Raw genomic sequence first — 21,931 nt, 5'->3', positions numbered from 1 at the left:
CCTCACCTGATTCCTGACTGATACACCTGTGTGGCTTGATTTTGATATGGACTATCCCCTCTTTGAGAATCTGATGTAAAAGAATAATGACATGGAAAGATGTTCATGAGACATGATGAGATAGAAGGCAATCACAAAGTTGCAAATAGTCTGATTCTCTGCTCCCTTTTCTCAATGTACATGAGCCTATAATCCAGATGTCTGCCTCAGGAGATTGCCAATATTCCCAGCCTTAGAGTCATGCTCTCCTCATTATTCAGATAGAATGACTCCATTCATCCCACACACTCTGGTGCCCACCTTCAAAAAAGCTCCTAAGATTTTTCTAAGAGGCTTGTTGTTCTCCTGGACACTGCAAAATTCAATTTTCACTCTGTTTTTACCACCATTTTTGTTCCTTGCTGGACACCTTCATTTCACCAAAACCACAGTACACCAAAAACTCTGTGTGCAACAGATTTCCTGAAGATTTGAGGTAAGAATCACAACACTTTACAGTTTGGGTTCCAGCTCAGAATTGAGCCTTAGATATCAGTGCCCTAGAGAGCCACCTGCCATTCCCCTCCTGAAGGCATTTTTTCTTCTTTTTTTATTAAAGATTTATTTATTTATTTGACAGAGAAAGACACAGTGAGAGAGGGAACACAAGCAGGGGGAGTGGGAGAGGGAGAAGCAGGCTTCCCGAGGAGCAGGGAGCCCGACGTGGGACTCGATCCCAGGACCCTGGGACCATGACCCGAGTGGAAGGCAGACACCCAACGACTGAGCCACCCAGGCGCCCCTGAAAGCATTTATTTCTTGATGTCCATGTGTTTGCCACTTTCCCCAGGCCTGCCCACTAGCCTATGTTGTGCCTTTGTGCCAGTTAGAAAAAGACATGGGCTCTGAGTGGAGCTGATGTAACACCTGCCCAAAAAGAACATGTGTGAGCAAGAACATGTGGGCTGCCGTTGAGTTTATGCTCCATCTCACCTGGGCAGCTACTACTCCATTCTCGCCAATTGTAGCATTGTAGAAATGCAAGCCAAGGTTGCCAGGCCTTGTAGATTTTTTAAAAAGCTGGAAACCTAGGTTTTTGTTTTGGTTTTTTTCCCCAAAGATTTTATTTATTTATTTATTTGAGAGAGACCATGAGCGGGGGGGAGGGGCAGAGGGAGAGGGAGAAGCAGGCTCCCTGCGGGCAGGGAGCTGGATGCAGAACTTGATCCCAGGACCCTGAAATCATGACCTGAGCCAAAGGCAGAGGCTTCACCGATTGAGCCACCCAGGCGCCCTGAAACCTAAGTTTTTATTTAAAAATCCTCAACTTCATTTGTTAGTAACTAATAGGCAAATCGAAGTATTTATTAAGTACTTATTATATGTCAGGTACTTTCCTAACCACATTATAGGTGTTAATCATTTGGTCTTTATAACAACCTGTAAGGTAGTTACTATCATTATCTGCACTTTAGAGATTTAAAAAAAAACCCAAAAAACTGAGGCACAGAGATTATTTGCCCAAAGTCATATGGATAATAAGCGGCAGAGCAGGATCTGAACTTAGGCATCTGGCCATAGAGACTACCCCTTAATCATAATGCTTTGCCACTATGACCTAAATTTGGCCCACGCTTTGCAAGTTTTTGATCTTTGTTAGAGCTGGTGCAATCCAACGGAGTCTTCTGCAATGATGGAATGTTCTGGTCTGTGTTGTCCAATATGGTAGCCCCAGCCACATGTGTCTGTTGAGTACCTGAAATGTGGCTGGTGCAACTGAGGAACTGAATTTTTAAATTTTATTAAATTTAAATATCTTCATATGGGGTGCCTACCATACTGGACAGTGCAGCACTAGACCCTTCTCTCTCAAACTATCATTTTTGTCATTCCCTTAATTTTTAAATTTAATTTTTCAGGGCACCCGAGTGGCTAGTCAGTTGAACATCCAACTCCTAGTTGTGGCTCCAGTCATGATCTCAGGGTTGTGGGATCAAGCCCCACATCAGACTCCGTGCTCAGCGCTGAGTCGGCTTAAGATTCTCTCCCTCTGCCCCTCTCTTACCAAGATAAAAAAATAAATCTTTAAAAAATTTAAATTTTTTTTTTAAGATTTTATTTATTTGACAGAGAGAGACACAGCGAGAGAGGGAACACAAGCAGGGGGTGTGGGAGAGGGAGAAGCAGGCCTCCCGCAGAGCAGGGAGCCCGATGCGGGGCTCCATCCCAGGACCCTGGGATCATGACCCGAGCTGAAGGCAGACACTTAACGACTGAGCCACCCAGGTGCCCCTAAAAAATTTAATTTTTCAATGTTTTAATTCTTACCGCTTTGTCCTGGCAGAGTATTTTATTGCTGTTTTTTTTTTTTTAAGATTTATTTATTTATTTTAAGGGGGGAGAGAGAGAGAGAGAGAGAGAGAGAGCACCTGCTCTAGAGCAGGGGGAGGGGCAGAGGGAGACAGGGAGGAACAAAGGGGGAGGGAGAGAGAAAGAATCTCGAGCAGACTCCCCACTCAGCGGGGAGCTACACGGGGCTTGAGCCCACGACCCTGAGAACATGACCTGAGCCAAAATCAAGAGTGACACCTAACCTAACCGACTGAGCCACCCAGGCGTCCCTGCTCTGTTTGTTTTTTCAAGCATTTTCTGTCCTTGTCTTTTTAAACCAGCGGCTGCAGGGGCTGGGTGGAGGGCAGGGGAGCAGATTGACGTTTGATATTCATCCACTCATGGGGCCCAACAAGCTGTTTTCCCCCACAAAGGAATCGCCACTCAGGTGGGAGTCATGCTACTCTCCCAGGGGCAGAAATGTGGCTGTCCCGGCCTTTGTTTTCTGAATTGTATTTTCCTCTCTTTGATATATATTGATATGCATAAAAAAGATTGGAAAGATAGACACCAAAGTGTTAACAGTTATGTTTGGGTAGAAGAATTATGTATCACCTTTATTTTGTTTCTTGTGCCTTTTACATTTTTCTACAATAAGCAAGTAGGCCATTTGAAATCATATAAAATAGTGATAACACAATTCTCTTCAGAATTTGAGGTCAGCAAAGGAAAGTGTCAGGAAGGGAGCTTTGCAAGGTGGGGAAGGGACTGCAAGAGGGACCCATGGGGAGTGGGGTGGGGTGGATGGAATTGAGGGGTTATCTGACAGGTTTTTGTGGAAAATTGGCTTGAGAGGGGTTTACAGAGTCCTTGGAGGGTCTGGGAAGACTCACAGATTCAAACAAAGCTTAGCAGGTGACAACAGAGAGCATTAACTCCAGGGAAAACAAAAGGGAAATGTACTTGAGTCTGCCCTCATGTATATTTACCCTTGTTGTCATGAGGACACGAAGTATGGCTTTAACCAAAATTGTGTGAAAAGACATTGAGAAGGGAGAGGAAGACATGAAGTAAGAATTAAATCCTTCAAGTCCTTAACAGGAAGCCCATCCTGCAAACGAAAGTTTCAGAAATGCCATATAAGCGTGTTACTAGAGGTACGTGTGTAAGTCCAGAAGAAACCACTAATAAGGAGCTAAGAGTGGTTGGATCTGAGGAGCTGGACTTGAGGTGGGAGAGGGAGAGCAAAGGGCCACCGTTTCCCCTTTAAGCCTTGTTCTTCTATTTGACATTTTAGCTTTTTAGCTCTCTGAACCTGTTATGTTATGAAAGGTAAAATTGTTAATGGAACTTTTCAAAATTCCCTTCAATGACCAGAAAACAGGTTTGGCACTCCCTTGGCTTTCTCTTCTCCTGGTGATGTCAAATGGATCCCTGCTTCCTGCTCTAGTCCTGGTTGGGCCACATTTTTGTCAGGGATGGTGTCCAGGATGAGACACCTCGCCCAGGCAGGCGCAATGACTAAAAGGGTGGGAAAGGACTTCCCGGCCCACATCCCTTGCGTCCTGACAGTCTCATCTTGCTCAGGCGGCCACATTGCAGAGGACATTTCTACAAGAAAATTGAATTGCTAGGGCTTACGTAGCAGCGGGACAGTCACCCTTGGGAGGCACCCTAAGGCCAGAGGACAGTGCCAGGAGTGTAGAGGAGAGAAGGAGCCCAGGGTGTAGTTCTGTCAGTTAATTATCCCGGCCCTGCACAGCTCCTGGGGCCCAGCAGCGTGCCAGGTGCAGCGGGAGAGGGGAGAGGCGCAGGGACACTGACAGGGTTTAGTGTTTGCTCTGCCCCCACCCCTACTAAAGAATCCAGAGTCCGGGACAAATTCACAACATCCTCCCGAGATGATCCCAGCCCTTCTGCTCTCCACCCAGCCTCACCGGAGGCAGACTGCCTAAGGAAGACGGGACAAGGTGCCTGAGCAATTCCCCTCTTCCTGCTTCTCTCCGCTTTCTCAACCCTTAGAAGCCCAGCCTGGGCCCCACTGGAAAACACTAATTTTTTTTTTTCTTTTGTATGTGTGTGTCACAAAATATAAATAACATAAAATGTAAGATTTTAATCATTTTTTTTTAGATATTTATTTATTGAGAGAGAGAGAGAATGACAGAGAGAGAGCATGAGAGGGTGGAGGGTCAGAGGGAGAAGCAGACTCCCCGCTGAGCAGGGAACCCGATGCGGGACTCGATCCCGGGACTCCAGGATCATGACCTGAGCCGAAGGCAGTCACCTAACCAACTGAGCCACCCAGGCGTGTACAGTTCTGTGGCATTAAGTAGATCCACATTGTTATGCGACCATCACCACCTTCCGTCTCCAGAGCTTTTTCATCTTCCCAAACTGAAACTCTCTATCCATTAAACAGTAACTCCCCATTCCTCCCTTCCCCCAAGCCCTGGCCAACAGCATTTCACTTTCTGTTTCTGCGAATTTGACTACTCCAGGAACCGCATGTAAGTGGAGTCATACTGCATTTGTCCTCTTGTATCTGGCTTATTTCACTTGGCAGAATCTCTTCCAGGTTCGTTCATGGTGCAGCATGCATCAGAATTTCCTTCCTTTTCAAGACTGCATAATATCTCATTATATGTATATACCATATTTTGTTTCTTTCTTTTTTTTTTTAAGATTGTATTTATTTGAAAGAGAGAGACGGAGAGAGAGCACAAGCAGGGCAGAGGGAGAAGGACAAGCAGACTCACAGCCGATCAGGGAGCCCAATGCGGGGCTCGATCCCAGGACCCCCTGATCATGACCTGAGCTGAAGGCAGATGCCTAACTGACTGAGCCACCCGGGCACCCCTTGTTTCATCTTTCAATGGATACTTGAGTTACTTCTGCTTTTTGGCTATTGTGAATAATGCTGCTATAAACATGGGTGTATCTGTTCCAGTCCTGCTTCCACTTCTTTTGAGATTTACCCAGAAGTAGAATTGCTGGATCGTATAGTAATTCTGTGTTTAATTTTTGAAGAATTGCCATATTGTTTTTCAGAGCGGGTACATCTTTTCACATTCCCACCAGCAATGCACAAAGGTCCCACTTTCTCCACACCCTTGCCAACACTTGTTTCTGTTTGGGGGGGTTTTGCTTTGTTTTGTTTTAAAAATAGCCATCCTTCTGGGTGTGAGCACTGATTTTTTTTTCCCCCCTCTCCTCTCCTGGTTTTTCCAGGAGTGGTTTAGTTATAATGAAAGACTGTGGGTTGAATTAGACTGAGGTGGTCTGAGGTGCCAAGGCTACACTGGGGGATGCTGAGCTAGCCTGGGGCTGGTAGGCAGGAGGAGTAGGGGAGGTAGGATTTTCCACTTTGCAGCCTAGTCCTGAAACGGGCTTGAGTGATGACTAACAGCACCGATTTCAGGGCCAGACCCTGGTTCAAGTCCTCACTCTGTTTCTTCCCAGCAATGTGACCTTGAACGAGATATTAGCCTCTTTAAACCGCAGCTTCCTCCTTTAAACAAATGGGTAACACTGAAACCTCCCTTCTAGAGCAGCTCTAAGGATTAGGTGAAAATGTCTAGAACATAGTAGATACTCAGTATATGTCATTGGTTTTTGTTAACTCTTGCCAGGAAGTACTATAGCTTTTAAGTCCACCCAAATGGCCCCAAGGCCCCGGCTAAGGTCTGAATGTTTGTGTCCCTCCAAAAGTCATAGGTTGAATCCTAACTGCCAAGGTGATGGGGTATTGAGGGGTGGGGCCATGGAAGTCATTAGGTCATGAGGGTCATTAGCCCTCATTAATGAGATTAGTGCCCTTATAAAAGATTCCAGAAAGATCTCTCGCCCCTCCCACAATGTGAAGTTATAGTGTAAAGATGGCCACCTGCGAACAAGGAAGCGAGCTCTCACCAGATGCTAAATCTGCTGGCACCTTGATCTGGGACTTCTCAGCCTCCAGAACTGTGAGAATTAAGTGTCTGTTAATGTTCTCAGCCTATGGTATTTTGTTATAGCAGCATGAGCTGCCTAAGACTTGCTCTCCTCATGGCTAATGGTTTCATCCACCAGGAACAGAGTTACCATCGCCAACCCCAGAATATCCCTGAGGCCAGGACCCAATATTGTTTATCTGTGAATAAATTTTTTTTTACTATTTTATTGTTGTAGTAAAATATAGAAGATAAAATTTGCCACTTTAACTATTTCTAAGTGTGCGGTTCAGTGGCTTACTTACGTCCACATTGTTGTGCAACAATTACCACTATCTATTTCCAATTTCTTTTGTGGATGAACTTTTGCACTTACTAATCATTGAACAACTGTGTGTTGGCTTGAACTGCATCATTGAGCAGTCGTTGTGTATGAATTCCTAGAAAGTGGGCTGTGGGCTATGTGGAGATGACCATGTCAGAGACAGCTGTGGCCAGCCTGAGGAATGTCACACCCTGGGCCCGCAGGCCTGCCAATCTGTCAGCTGTCACCAGACAGGTCATTTGGGATGCTTTACTTAATAGGAAGAATTTATCTCCTGAACTGGAACCAGGGTAGAAACTGAAGTTAACAGATGTTTGGTCTCTTCCAGGATCTTAAGAAAACATTGTGACCTAGTTGATCTACCGGAGAATGCTAGAATGTGAAGAACTGATTTTGTTTGAGAAACAGTTGTCTCGACATGCATAGTGGTGTGACCAGGACACATAAAGTTCCAGGACAGATATGGGCATCTTTCCGGAGCATTCATTTGACCTTATGGAAAATAATTTGCATGCTTTCATTTTCAAACAAATATACATGTTTTACGAGACAGAGAGTATCTTACCAAGTTGAAAGGTAAAATATAAAGCTTTTGTGACATTGTACTTGCTGCTTTGGGTCTTACTCTCAGGCTTCCAGGAATATTTGTCCTTTCCCCTGCTGATAGTGGTATTTCAGTATAACATAATGATTATAAATAAACCTCTCAAGTCAAACAGCCCAGAGTCAAACTCTCACTGCGACATTTCTTAGCTGTGTCTTCTTGGGCAAGTTCTATAACCTGGCTGAGTCTCAGTTTCCTAATCTATAAAACAAGAAAAATGATTGTACCTAACTCATAGAGTTAGTTATATGTTAAATACTTACAAAATGCTTAGCACATACCAAGTATTCATTGAGAGTTTTTATTGGTAATAGTGATAGTATCAGATGGAAATGTTTCAGACCTTTAGCTCTTTTTTCAAAGTTTTTAAACTTATGGTACTAACAGTACTATCTGCTGATTGTAGAATATTCAAACAATATGGAAGTAAATATAGGAAATGAAAGTTCCTTCTCCTGTTAAATTGCAGTGAGTAGACCAGAGATAAACACAGATCACTATTAGGCATGTGCCTTTTCTTCTTCTTTTTCTTCTTCTTCTTCTTCTTCTTTTTTTTTTTTAAGATTTTATTTATTTATTTGACAAAGTGAGAGAGCACAAGCAGGGGGAGCAGTAGAGGGAGAGGGAGAAGCAGGCTCCCCACTGAGCAGGGAGCCCGATGGGGGTTCGATCCAGGACACTGGGATCATGACCTGAGCTGAAGGCAGACGCTTAACTGACTGAGCCACCCAGGTGCCCCTATGTGTCTTTTCTTCTAAACATTTTTTATAAATTTGAATCGTTCATTGAACACTGACCATGTATTTTGTATCATTGTTACATTTTCAATGCCATTCTTCTGTTGTCTTTTAGGGCATTTTGGCTTGTGATGCTGATCATAGCCTTCTTCCAGAAACATGTGAGTGGGTAGCATTGCTGAGAATGAGTGAAATAGACTGTGCTCCAGACCCACAGGAAGTGGGCAGTGTGTCCACAATCTCCATCTAGGAAAGTCACTTCCACAAGAGATCTTTTTTTTTTTTTTAAGATTTTATTTATTCATTTGAGAGAGAGAGAGAAAGAGAATGGCAGAGGGAGAAGCAGACCCTCTGCTGAGCCGAGAACCCCCCCCAATGCGGGGCTCGATCCCAGGACCCTAAGATCATGACCTGAGCCGAAGGCAGACACCTAGCCCACTGAGCCACCTAGGCACCCCGACAAGGGATCTTTTATGAGGAATGTAATCTGATAAGATTTTGAGAGACTGGGGAGCCTCAGGGAAAATGGCCTTGGCATATTTCTTTTGTTCTGCTTGACTTTAGGCTTCCATCTTGATTTTGTGATTCCATATTTAATGTGTGAAAGGAAGCTGATTGGAGATTGAAGGCTGATTGAAGTTGCTAAATCTTTGCTTCATTTCTACGCATTACCTTCTTCCTCCCCCTCCCTTTCTACCCATTGAGAAGGCAAAATAGAGAGGGTCTCAAAACTCCTCAGCAGTCACTTCCACCAGGCAGCTTTTCCTATGTTCCTCACCCCGTGCGAACCATGCACCCTCCCACCTGCTTGCACAGAATCCTCTAAATATTATTGTGGCTCCAGTTGCATTGTGCTGTTAGCTTAGCTGTCTGTGTGTTCTTCATTAAATTAGATCTTCTTGAGGACAGAAAATGTTCTGTTTTCTCACTAAACCTAGGGTCTAGCCATGGCACATGATACTGACTAAATAAAAATATATTGAATAGGTCATGGGAGTGGTCATTTGTTTACAAAGATGGCTGTGATAATTTTTCCCATCCTACCTGCAAGTCCCTTTGCAACTTGACTTTGCACTTCCCATCAAGGGGTGGGGATTATTCCTTCACTCCTTGAATCTGAGCTTGGCCAGTGGGACATTAGCAAATGTGATGCAGGCAGAGGCTTGAAAGGGGCTTGCACAAGAGGGCTGGCCCCTTTTTGGCTGTGGCTGTAACCCTGAGCCTGAGATGTGAACAAACCTGGGCTAGCTCAATAGAGAGGTCTCATGCAGGAGAACTGAGGATGCCCAGCCAGCAGCCTACCTACATACAACTGGCCACTGCCAAGCACGTGAATGAGGCCACCTTTTACCATCCAGCCCCATTTAAGACCCCAGATGATTACAGACAGATGAATGACTCCAGACAAGACCAGCAGAAGAACCACCCAGATGTCACCAGCCCAAACTGCTGACCCACAGAATCATGAAGAAGCCAGTAAGTTTAAGGATGGTTTACAATGCATCGATAGATAACTGACATGCAAGTGATTTTTAAAAAAAATTTTTTAAAGATTTTATTTATTTATTTGACAGAGAGATAGAGAGAGAACACAAGTAGGCAGAGAAGCAGGCAGAGGGAGAGGGAGAAGCAGGCTCCCCGCAGAGCAGGGAGCCTGATGCGGGACTCGATCCCAGGACCCTGGGATCATGACCTGAGCCGAAGGCAGCCGCTTAACCGACTGAGCCACCCAGGCGCCCCATGCAAGTGATTTTATACGTGATAGTTCTTCGTACAGTTCTCTTCCTACTTTACCTTTAATGACTACCTCTTGGTGTTGGTGTCCAGGTCTCTTCACTTTCTTCTTGTAAACAAGTGTATGTTTTCAGTAGGAAAAATTCCTAGAAAAGAAAATTCTGAATCAAAGAGTAGTAGATATTCTGATTTCCTTTCCAGCTTAAAATTTTGATAGGCTGGTGGTGGTCATATTTTCACACACACGCTTCGAAACTTACAAAAACTGTATACTTTAAATATGTGCATCTTATTGGATGCTATTTATACCTCAATAAAACTGTCAAAATATGAAGTAAATATAAGCTTGGATTTTACCAATTTAGGGGCACTGGTGTGCTGGAACTGGCTTGTCCAGCTGGTGGGATATAATGTAATAATTATTATATTATTAATTATATATTAAATATATAATGCTGTGCTGTTGCACCTGACTTCCCAACTCGATGTTCAGTGATGTCATGTTGGAAGCCTAAAATTGGCCATGATGGGAGTATTTACACGATAGATATTGGAAAACACTACAAATAAGGCCTTTTTCTCCCCCCAGAGAACCAACTGGAAAACATTTGCCAGCACTGTACTATTTAAGAGTAACAATAAGGAAAATAAAAAACGATGTATCTTTTAAATCAACAATAGAGAATTTAGCCTATCCAACATAAGGCACTAAAGAAGAAGAAAAAAGAAATATGATAAGTAGAAAACACAAATTAAGAGGCATAAATAATTACAATAAATATAAATATATTGGACTCATGTATCAAAAGAGACTCTAGCTGTATTGAAAAACAAATCAAGCAAGTGCTATCTACAAAGGGCTTTTTTTTTAAAACAAAAATAATACTGTAAAGTTGGAAACAGAGGATCAGAAAAAGTTAACCATAGAAATATGAACCAAGGGGCGCCTGGGTGGCTCAGTCGTTAAGCGTCTGCCTTCGGCTCAGGTCATGATCCCAGGGTCCTGGGATCAAGCCCCACATCGGGCTCCCTGCTCCGCGGGAAGCCTGTTTCTCCCTCTCCCACTCCCCCTGCTTGTGTTCCCTCTCTTGCTGTCTCTCTCTCTGTCTAATAAATAAATAAAATCTTAAAAAAAAAAGAAATATGAACTAAAGGGAAGCCATGATAACAATTTTAACATTAAAATAGACAAAACACAGTTCAGGGGAAAAAAATAATCATAAGAGGCAAAGAAGAACAGGAAGGGATACCAGATCCAGAAGGTATAATAACTACTGCTAACATACATGTGCCTAATTATACAGCCTCAAATTCTATAAAGTAATAGCTGGCAGAACTACAATCACAAATAGATACGTCACCACTTAGAAACTTGTGACTCAAGCAGACAAGGAAGCAAGGATACAGATAATTCGGATAACGTAATTGATCAACTCAAACTAGTACATGGGTATAAATGAATAAATTAAGTGTGGTAATATATGTATTATATGTTCATGCCTCTCCCCAAAATAAACCCCCCAAAAGTATACATTATTGTTTTAAAAGATTTTATTTATTCATTTATTTATTTATTCATTTACTTATTTATTTAGAGAATGTGGGGAGGGACAGAGGGAGAGGGAGAGAGAGAATCTCAAGCAGACTCCGCTGCGTGCGGAATTCGACTCTGGGTTCGATCTCACACCCCCGAGATCATGACCCGAGCTGAAATCAAGAGTCGGAGGCTCAACCAACTGAGCCACCCAGGTGCCCCAGTCTATATTGTTTTTAAGCACATTAGGGACATTGAATACATTAATCATGTATCGTGTCTTTAAGAAAACCTCAGTATTACATATACTATGTTTTCTGGCCAGAATGCAATAAAAAGAAAATCAGTAAAAAGATAACATAAAAGGTGCTCATGTCTGAACACTAAAATTTATACCACTAAATACCTCTTGGGTCAAAGGGAAATTATAATGCATATTTATGAAATACTTTGATTGGAATTAAAAAACAATATACATCAAAATATACATGACAGGGTGCCTGGGTGGTTCAGTCAGTTAATCGTCATTAATATACATGACAGGGTGCCAGGGTGCCTGGGTGGTTCAGCCCAGGTCATGATCCGAGGGTCCGGGGATCGAGTCCTGCATCGGGCTCCCTGCTTATGGGGGAGTCTGCTTCTCCCTCTCCCTCTGCCTCTCCCCTCTGCTCGTGTTCTCCCTCTCTCTCTCTCTCAAATAAATAAATAAAATCTTTAAAGAAGTATACAGGACATAGTTAAATAGAGGAAAATCTATAGCTGTTTAATTTTATGTACATTTATTAGAAAGTAAATAAGCTAATCACTAAAAAGGATGTTAGAAAAAAAGTAACAGTAAACCCAAAGGAACAAGAAAGAAGAAATGAAAAAGATAATAAATCAATAACACGGATTATCATGAGAGGATTAATAAAAACAAGTGATGGTTTTTAAAAATATATGAATACTATAAAACCTCTGCTTAGACTACTCAAGAAAGAGATGATGCAGATAAAATAAAAACATAAAAGGGAAAATAGTACAGCCACAATAAAGATTTTACAAATAATAAAGGAATACTACAAATTAATGTATGCTAATAAATTTTATAACTAGATAAAAGTGAATAAATTTCTGGGAAAATCTAAAATGACAAAATTGGTACAAGAAAAGATAGAAAACTTGAGTAGAGTAAGCATCAGTTAAAAAAAAATGGTGGGGCGCCTGGGTGGCTCAGTCGTTAAGTGTCTGCCTTCGGCTCAGGTCATGATCCCAGGGTCCTGGGATCAAGCCCTGCATTGGGCTCCCTGCTCCGCAGGAAGCCTGCTTCTCCCTCTCCCTCTCCCCCTGCTTGTGTTCCCTCTCTCGCTGTGTCTCTCTCTGTCAAATGAACAAATAAAATCTTAAAAAAAAAAAATGGTAATGAAGGGCCTCTACCTACCTCTTCCCACCAAAGCAATCCAGATTCCAACAGCTTTGCCGGTGAGTTCTATCAGATATTAAAGTAACAGATACGAGAATAAAAATAAATAAAAACAATAGGATAAAATAAAATAGTAGAAACAAGTTGCTCCAGAAAATAGAAAACGGACTGAAAGCTTCTTACCTCATTTTAGTTTAATATCACTACGTGTGTTTTTTTTTAAAGTAAGCTCTACAACCAATGTGGGGCTCAAACTCATGAGCCTGAGATCAAGAGTCACATGTTCCACTGACTGAGCCAGCCAGGCACCCACGCTATGTTTCTAGCCCAGATGATGACAATAAAACAAAAACAAACACAGAAACAGACAAACCCTAATCTATGTCACTTATGAACATAGATGTGAAACTCTTAGATAAAATATTAACTAACTGAATCCAATTATATATAAAAGTAATAATACATCATGATCAAATAGGAATGTAAGTAAAGATGATTTGACATCAGAAAACCTAGCAAGGTAACAAACTAAAGAAAATAAAACATGGGATTATCTAAATAAATGCAGAAAATAATTTGATAAACTTCAATACCTATTTGTCACAAGAATTCCCAGAGAACTTAGAACGTAACTTCCATAAATTTGATTATCCATCAAGCATCTATTATGTATAAACATAATATTTAACAGAGAAACTTTAGGTAACATTCCCTTTAAGATCAGGAATAAAACAAGGATACCTACCAATGGTCAACATTTATGTCATCACCAACAAAACAGGGCAAATTTAAAAATTAGACGTATAGGGGGCACCTGGGTGGCTTAGTCGGTTGGGCGTCCAGCTCTTGATTTTGGCTCAGGTCATGTTCTCAGGGTCGTGAGATCAAGCTCCTCCTCAAGTACCAGTCTGGGCGTGGAGCCTGCTTAAGATTCTCTCTCTCCTTCTCCCTCTGCCCCTCCCCGACTCTCTTTCTTTCTCTCTCTCTCTCAAAAAAAAAAAAAAAAATTAGACATTTAAGGATTTGAAGATGTGGTAGACAGAATTATAGCCCCCAAAGATGTCCATGCCCTAACCCCCAGAATTTGTGAATGTTACCTTTCATGCCAAAAGGGACTTCGCAGATGTGATTACTTGAGGATTTTGAGATAAGATTATCCTGAATTATCTGGGTGGGCCAATGTAATTACGAGAGTATTTACAAGTCAAAGAAAAGGAGGGTCAGATTGACAGCATATGAGAAAGGCTTGTTGATTTTGGAATTGAAAGGGGTCCCCAGCCAAGGAATGCAGGCAGCCAGGGTGGACAAGGCAAGAAAATGGATTCCCCCTTAGAGACTCTAGAAAAGAATGTAGGCCTGCCAGCACTTTGATTTTAGCCCAGTGTGAATAATTTTGGATTTCTGACCGGCTGTGATAAGGTAATAGGTTTGTATTGCTTTAAACCACTAAATTTGTGGTAATTTGTTACAGCAGCAATAGGAGATTAATACAGAAGGGAAGAGACAAAATTATCATTATTTATAGATGGTATAATTACCTACAGGTAAACCCCACAGATTCAGCAAGTTCTTAGAGATAAATAGAATTTAGCAATAACGGGACACCTGGGTGGCTCAGTTGGTTAAGCGTCTGCCTTCGGCTCAGGTCATGATCCCAGGGTCCTGTTATCGAGTCCTGCATCAGGCTCCCAGCTCTGTTTGACTAGATTGACAGCAGTTTTAGAGGTATTCTGCAGACTTGGAGTATGTGATGGGGACAAGGAAAAACAATGCAATATTATTTTTAATGCCAGGGAAAACAGAAAAATGTCAAAGAAAGGACATAGCACACTATATGGCTCAGCTGTGAATAATATTACATGGTTATAACAAGATAAGAACGGAGTGCCAATTTTTTAAAAATATTTTATTTATTTATTTATTTGAGAGAGAGAGAGAGAGCACGTGCATGTGATGGGGGAGAGGCAGAGGGGGAGGAAGAGAATCTCAAGCCGACTGTGCTGAGCATGGAGCTGGGCACGGGGCTCATCTCACGACCCTGAGATCATGACCTGAGCTGAAACCAAGAGTTGGATGTTTAACCAACTGCACCACCCTGTTGCCCCCTGAGTGTCCATTTTTTAAAATAGTAATAAAACTATATTGGGGGGGCACCTGGGTGGCTCAGTCGTTGGGTGTCTGCCTTCGGCTCGGGTCATGGTCCCGGGGTCCTGGGATCGAGCCCCACATCGGGCTCCCTGCTCCACGGGAAGCCTGTTTCTCCCTCTCCCACTCCCCCTGCTTGTGTTCCCTCTCGCGCTGTGTCTCTCTCTGTCAAATAAATAAATAAAATCTTTAAAAAAAAACAACTATATTGGGAAGATGGAGGACGTGTATGTGAGTGTGTATCTGTATGTCTATGTCAGCTATAAAAGAGAGTAAAATGTTATTTCTATAGTAAGGGGTCAATAGATAATATCTAAAATAAGAACACATAAAAATGACAGTGTAAATATTTTGTTTAGAGATATAGAGAGACGTATCAGAAGAAAGAGCTAAGGGTACAAGTGGTGGCTTCTGGAGAGTGGGACTCGGGGTCAGGGAGGGATAGAGTGAAGGGCACCTGAACTTTATTATAAAGCTCATACTTTTATTTTACTTTAAATTTTATGGACTTTTACTACTTTAAAAAGTCAATTCTGCCAAAAATTTATCTATAAACTAAATGTAATTCCAACCACACCAAAATGCCATCAGAAGTTTTTGAGAAATTGAACAAACTTACTCTTGCTAGAATACCTAAATTAATTTTGGAAACAAAGAGCAACAAGAGGGGACTGGCTCAATCAGATTTTATGATATAAAATAAGCCACAGTCGTAAAACCAGAATGGTGATGCTACAGGAATTGAAAGATCAACCAAAGGAACAGAGTCAGCAGCTCAGAAATAGGCCCATACATCTATAGGAATTTGATATAAGATGATGACGACAGCACAGGTCAATATGGAAAGGATGAATTATTCAGTAGATGTTCTCAGGAAAACTGTCTCACTATTTGGAGAAAAATAAAGTATGATTCCTATCACCTACTACTCCAGGGAATTGAATATCTATATGTGACAGATGAAAGAACACAAAAAAGACAGGAAACCCACTAGAAAAATGGGCAAAGGCTGTAAATAGGTAACTCACAGCTGGGGAAATGCAAATGATTCACAAGAATAAGAAGAGACGGGGGCACCTGGGTGGCTCAGTTGGTTAAGCGACTGCCTTCGGCTCAGGTCATGATCCTGGAGTCCCTGGATGGAGTCCCGCATCGGGCTCCCTGCTCGGCAGGGAGTCTCCTTCTCCCTCTGACCCTCCCCCCTCTCAGGTGCTCTCTCTCTCATTCTCTCTCTCTCAAATAAAAAAAAAAAAAGAATAAGAAGAGATGTTCAAACTCCCTGGTAATCAATAAAATGCAAATTAAAACAATGAGACATCATTTTATACCTTTCAGGGGCAAAAATTAGAGACTTAGAAAACAGTAAGTAATGGGGAGAATCAGAGAAATGAACATCCTCTTGCGTCATTGTGGGAGTGCAAACTGGCAGAAATGAGGATGTCAAGGACACAGACTCATCAACCAGCAGCCCGAATCCGGATATATACTCCAGAGAGTTCTCAGGTCCATAAGAAACCACGTACAAGGATATTCGCTGCAGCTCTGTTGTGAAAATGAGGAGTTGGGGACTTCCGAGGTGTCTGTCACTGGTGAAATACTTGGGTGCATCCTGGGCTCCTCAGCAGTGGACCTATGAGCAGCACGAACAGGTTATAAAAAAAGTATTGAGCAAAGAAATAAAACAGAAAGATCCTTAGACCATTACTATTATGTAAATTAAAAACATCTGCACAAAATAGCAGTATTATTTTACAAGAACACATACACATCCAAGGGTGCATTTCAAACACATAACTGTGGGTGTTTGTGTGGGAGGGGAAGGAGAATGTAGACCAAGAATAAGGGAGGGCTAAAATATGCAGAGGGCCTTACACAGACCGTGCGCACTATGAACTGAGGAATGTGATGAACTCTACTCTCAGCATGCAAGGCATCCCTAGCCCCCAATATTTTCAGCAAAAATCTCAGTGGAATTTCTTGGGGACTTACCCGCATAATTCTAAAATTTTTCTGGAAGAATAAACAGTGAAGAAAAGATCAGAAAACTGAAAAAGAAGCGCATCTAGTGATGACTTGGCCAACCAGATAGGAGAATGTATAAATAATACAACAGTCACTATAACAGTATGTTACCGGCGCAGGGATAGATGGAAGAATCAATGTAACAGAAAATAAAGGGAAGGAATGGACCCAAGAACTTAGCAAAAACTACTGGATGGTGAGAATGGCATTCCCATCAGTGAGGGAAATGCTGAATTTTACAACAAAATATATTTGAAAAATTGACTAATGATTTTGGGGGGGAAGTTAGAAAATATATACAGCAATAAGTAAGACCTCTGTAAGTAGATGGACTTAGGGTTTGAATGGCTGTTTTGCCACTGTTTAGCTGTGTAATTGCAGACAAGATACTTAACCTCCCTAAGCTTCATTTCTCCCATATTTAAAAACAAGGTAATAAAAGTGACTACGTGACTGTGAGTATTAAAAAAGGTAATAGGTGGGGCGCCTGGTGGCTCAGTCGGGTAAGCGTCTGCCTTTGGCTCAGGTCATGATCCCAAGGTCCTGGGATCTAATCCCGCATTGGGCTCCTTGCTCAGCGGGGAGGCTCCCTCTCCCTCTGCCCATGACCCCTTCTCGTGCTCTCTCTCTCTCTCTCTCAAACAAATAAATAAAAAAAATTTTTTAAAGGTAATGGGTGTTAAAAAATACTCTGTCTCTAAAAAAATAAGATAAAATAAAATAAGAGGAGCACCTGGGTGGCTCAGTCAGTTCAGCATCCAACTCTTAATTTCGGCTCGGGTCATGATCTCAGGGTCCTGGGGTTGAGCCCTATGTCGGGCTCTGTGCTCAACAGGGAGTCTGTTTGAGATTCTCTCTCTCTCTCCCTCTGCCTCTGTCCACCCCACCCTGCTTGCACATGCTCTCTCTCCCTCTTTCTCTAAAAAAATAAAAATAAAAAAATAAAATTTGTGTTTATCACACAAAGTGTGCCTCATAAATGTTAGCTATTATTATTTTACCACATGCAGAGTAATGTACAAAATGAAACCATAGGGGCGCCTGGGTGGCTCAGTTATTAAGTATCTACCTTCGGCTCAGGTCATGATCCCAGGGTCCTGGAATCGAGCCCCGCATTGGGCTCCCTGCTCCGCGGGAAGCCTGCTTCTCCCTCTCCCACCCCCCCTGCTGGTGTTCCCTCTCTCGCTGTGTCTCTCTCTGTCAAATAAATAAATAAAATCTAAAAAAAAAAAAAATGAAACCATAAACATTCCAGAAAGAAAATAAATGAGTGTTATTATAGTCTTAGGGAGCAGGAAGACTTTTTTTTTTTTTTAAGATTTATTTATTTTAGAGAGAGAGTGGGAGAGAGAGAAAGAGTGCAGGGGGAGGGGCAGGGGGAGAGGGAGAGAGAGTTTTAAGCAGACTCCCAGCTAAACATGGAGCCTGTCTTGGGGCTCCATCTCCCGACCCTGAGATCACGACCTCTGCCAAAACCAAGAGTCAGATGCTCAACTGACTGCACCATCCAGGCGCCCCAGGAAGACTTTCTAAATAAGACCCTAATGGTAGAAAACATGAAGGAAACGATAAGAGTTCTTTACAAAAAAAAACGAAACCCAAAACATAAAAATTTCTTTATGTCAACTCCCACCACATACAAAGTTAATATACAAATGACAAACTGGGGGAAATATTTGCAATAGATGCAATAGACAAATGGTTAATAGCCTTCTACTAACCAACGAGGAAAAGGTAGAGGGGCGCCTAGTGGCCCAGTTGGTTAAACATCCAACCCTTGATTTCAGCTCAGGTCATATCTCAGCGTCCTGAAATGGAGCCCTGCCCCAGCAGTCTCTGCACTCAGCAGTGTCTGCTTGAGATTCTTTCCGCCTCCCTCTCCCTCTGCCCTTTCCCCTGCCTGCCCACACACATGCTCTCTTTCTCTCTCTAAGATAAATAAATCTTCAAAAAAAATTTTTAAAACAAGGATAAGGTAGAAACAGCAGTAGAAAAATGCACCAAGAACATTAACAAATAAACAAACAAAAAAGATTACAAATAAATAGAGGGGGAAATGTTCAACTTCCCTAATAAAGAACGCAAATTAAAATGGAATACCATTTTTCATGTACCAAATTAGCATGATAGGTTTTTATGATAATAATATTCACTTTTTAAAAAAAGATTTATTGATTCATCTGAGAGGGAGAGAGCGCGCCTGCACGCACAAGCGGGTAGTGGGTGGAGAGGGAAAGAATCTCAAGCAGACTCCCCGCTGAGTGCAGAGCCCAACACCGGGCTCCATCCCATGACCCTGAGATCATGACCCCAGCCAAAATCCAGAGTTGGACATCCAACTAACTGAGCCACCTAGGCGCACTGATGATATTCATTTTTTACTAAGCATATTTTTGGATGCTTGTCCCATTCACCTCCTATTTACAGATTACCCTCTCCCAACTGCAGCCTTTGATCAGCAAGCCACCTGACAGAACCGGGAAATGGGAAGGACCAAAGTTGATTTGTCAAGAGACAGACACCTTATCTAAAGGGAGCCGATCCACCATCAGGTTAGCTATTCGTGGTTTTCATGGTCAAGTTGGAAAAGATGAGTTTGACCTAACATATTCCTCTCTCCGGAAATAACATAGAGGGACGTAGTCCAAAGTAGCCAACTGAACAGAAACGCCATGAAGAATCAAGGATGGGGCAGCAAGTTTGTGGGCATGTGCAAACTAGAGTCAGGGAGAAATAAGACCCAGAGGAAGACAGTTGGGAGGGAGCTAGAAACAAGCTAAGCAGACAAATTAGGACAGAGAGATTGAGAGGGTCGTTGGTTCCAAGAATGATGAGCTCCAGTCTCCATTAGGCTCCTAGTTCATTTTTGCTTTTCTCTGATTTCTTTATCTTTACACTTACCTTCATTTTACTTGAGCTATCTATTTCCGGCAGGTTTTTTTTTCTTAAAACCCAAAGAGCTCTGACTGAAACACAACACTGGTGAGAGAAGCAAATGGTTGCCTACATACATGTGGAGGCCAATAGCAGACAATTTTAAAACAGATCCAGGGGCGCCTGCGTGGCTCAGTTGTTAAGCGTCTGCCCTCAGCTCAGGTCATGATCCCAGTGTCCTGGGATCAAGCCCCGCATCGGGCTCCCTGCTCCGCGGGAAGCCTGCTTCTCTCTCTCCCACTCCCCCTGCTTGTGTTCCCTCTCTCGCTGTGTCTCTCTCTGACAAATAAATAAATAAAATCTAAAAAAAAAAAAAAAAAGCAGATCCTGTCATTCCACACCTTGTCCTTGAGCCTCAGGATAAAATATGGAGCTGGATGGAACATAACATTTTTTTAAAATTGAGATATAATTGACATATAACATCGTGTAAGTTTAAGGTACACAACATACTGATTTTCTGATTTGCATACGTTTATATTGCAATGATTGCCATTATCAGCTAACACGTCTATTGTGTGTAATTATCATTTCCTCTAGTGGTGGGGACATTAAGATCTAGGCTCTTAGCTAATTTATCATTGATAATACAGTTTTGTGTATTTTACGTGTATTAGATCTCTGGGATTTATTTATCTACTAATTGCAGGTATGTACCTTTAAACAACATCTCTCCCTTTCTACTACTCCCCAGTCTGGTAATCACCATTCCATTCTGGTTTTTTTTTTTTTTTTTTTTTTGAGGGTTTTTAATCCATTTCACAAGTAAAGGATATAATGTAGTACTTGTCTTTGTCTTATCTCACTTGGCATAATTTTTTTTTTAAGATTTATTTATTTATTTATTTATTTGTCAGAGAGAGAGAGAGAGCCCGCGCAGAAGCAGGGGGAGGAGCAGCAGAGGGAGAAGCAGGCTCCCCGCTGAGCAGGGAGCCTGACTAGGGACTTGATCCCAGCACCCTGGGATCATGACCTGAGCCGAAGGCAGACACTTGACTGACTGAGCCACCCAGGCGTCCGTGGCATATGTTCTTAAGCTTTCTCCATGTTGTTGCTAGTTTCACAGGATTTCCTGTTTTCTCATGGCTCAATGGTATGTATATATACGCACCACATTTTTATCCATTCATCTATAGATGGACACTCAAGTTGTTTGCAAATCTTGGCTATTGAGAATAATGCTGCAATGAACATGGGTGTGCAGATATCTTTTTGATAACCTGATAATCTGTTTTCATTTCCTTTAGAGATATACCCAGAAGTGGGATTACTGGATTGTATGGTAGTTCTGGTTTTTTTTTTTTTTTTTCTTTTTTTTAAGTAGGCTCCATGCCCAGCGTGGAGCACAATGTGGGGCCTGAACTCACGACCCTCAGATCAAGACTTGAGCTGAGATCAAGAGCCAGACGCTTAATGGACTGAGCCACCCAGGCGCCCTGGTAGTTCTATTTTTAGTTTTTTCAAACATAACATCTTAATGAATTTTCACTACATGTACTAAGTGCTTTAAATATATCATATCACTTTATCCTCACAACAACCTGAGATTAAAAGTTTCCTGTGGTTATACAAATATTGAATCATTATGTCGTTGTACACCTGAAACTAATATAATGTTTTATGTCAATTATACCTCGATTTTTAAAATTCCTATGCTTATTTCATAGATGAAGAAACTGAAGCACCGAGGAGCATGGGCAGGGACAGAGCTGCTCAGCCAGAGTTCTACCTGCTCGCCCACATTTCCCAGCCCCTTGCAGTTGCGTGGGGACAGGAGCGCTGGCAAAGTAAAGCCTGTGCTTGGTTCTCCAGCTCTTTTCCTTCCCTGCATGGTGCCCTGAAGGGTGGTGTCCAGAAGGGGTTAATGTACAGGGTGGTAGAACCTCCACCAACCTGGTGCTTTGAGAGCGTTTCGGAGCAGAGCCCCCTCATGTCCCCCACCACCCATATGGCGTATCACATATACACTGTGAATAAGAAATAAATCTTTGTTGTGCCACCAAGATTTTGGTCTTTTGTTTCGTTGCTTTGTTTTAACGGTAGCACAACAAGCTGGCTACTCTAACATATCCAAGTGGGTCTGCATAACTTACCCAAGGAACACACAGCTGATACATGGCAAAGCTAGAATTCAAACCCAGCTCCACCGGCATTCTGTTTTAGAAGTTGTGGTAAAATAGGGGCGCCTGGGTGGCTCAGTCAGTTAAGCGTCCGACTCTTGATTTTAGCTCAGGTTGGGCTCCACATGGGGC

The 21,931-nt window shown here is 42.3% G+C and overlaps 1 long non-coding RNA gene across 4 annotated transcripts in view; it reads left to right on the top strand.

Moving 5' to 3' along the window:
* The window catches only part of LOC118536059 (uncharacterized), a 51,334-nt gene extending 29,650 nt beyond the window's left edge, over positions 1–21,684 (top strand). The window contains exons 2-5 of one of the 4 annotated variants that reach the window (XR_004917494.2): positions 19,173–19,297; positions 20,537–20,772; positions 21,004–21,118; positions 21,347–21,684. This is a non-coding gene — a long non-coding RNA (uncharacterized LOC118536059). Of the gene's footprint in view, positions 1–19,172; positions 19,298–20,536; positions 20,773–21,000; positions 21,119–21,346 lie in introns of all 4 variants that reach the window. The other 3 variants (XR_013446057.1, XR_004917493.2, XR_004917492.2) reach the window with 3 other exon arrangements.
* The last annotated feature ends 247 nt before the right edge of the window (positions 21,685–21,931 follow it).

This window comes from Halichoerus grypus, chromosome 2, assembly GCF_964656455.1.
Source record: "Halichoerus grypus chromosome 2, mHalGry1.hap1.1, whole genome shotgun sequence".
NCBI classification, from domain to species: domain Eukaryota; kingdom Metazoa; phylum Chordata; class Mammalia; order Carnivora; family Phocidae; genus Halichoerus; species Halichoerus grypus.
Note: the sequence above shows the minus strand (reverse complement) of the source record. Positions and strands in the feature narration are given on the sequence as shown.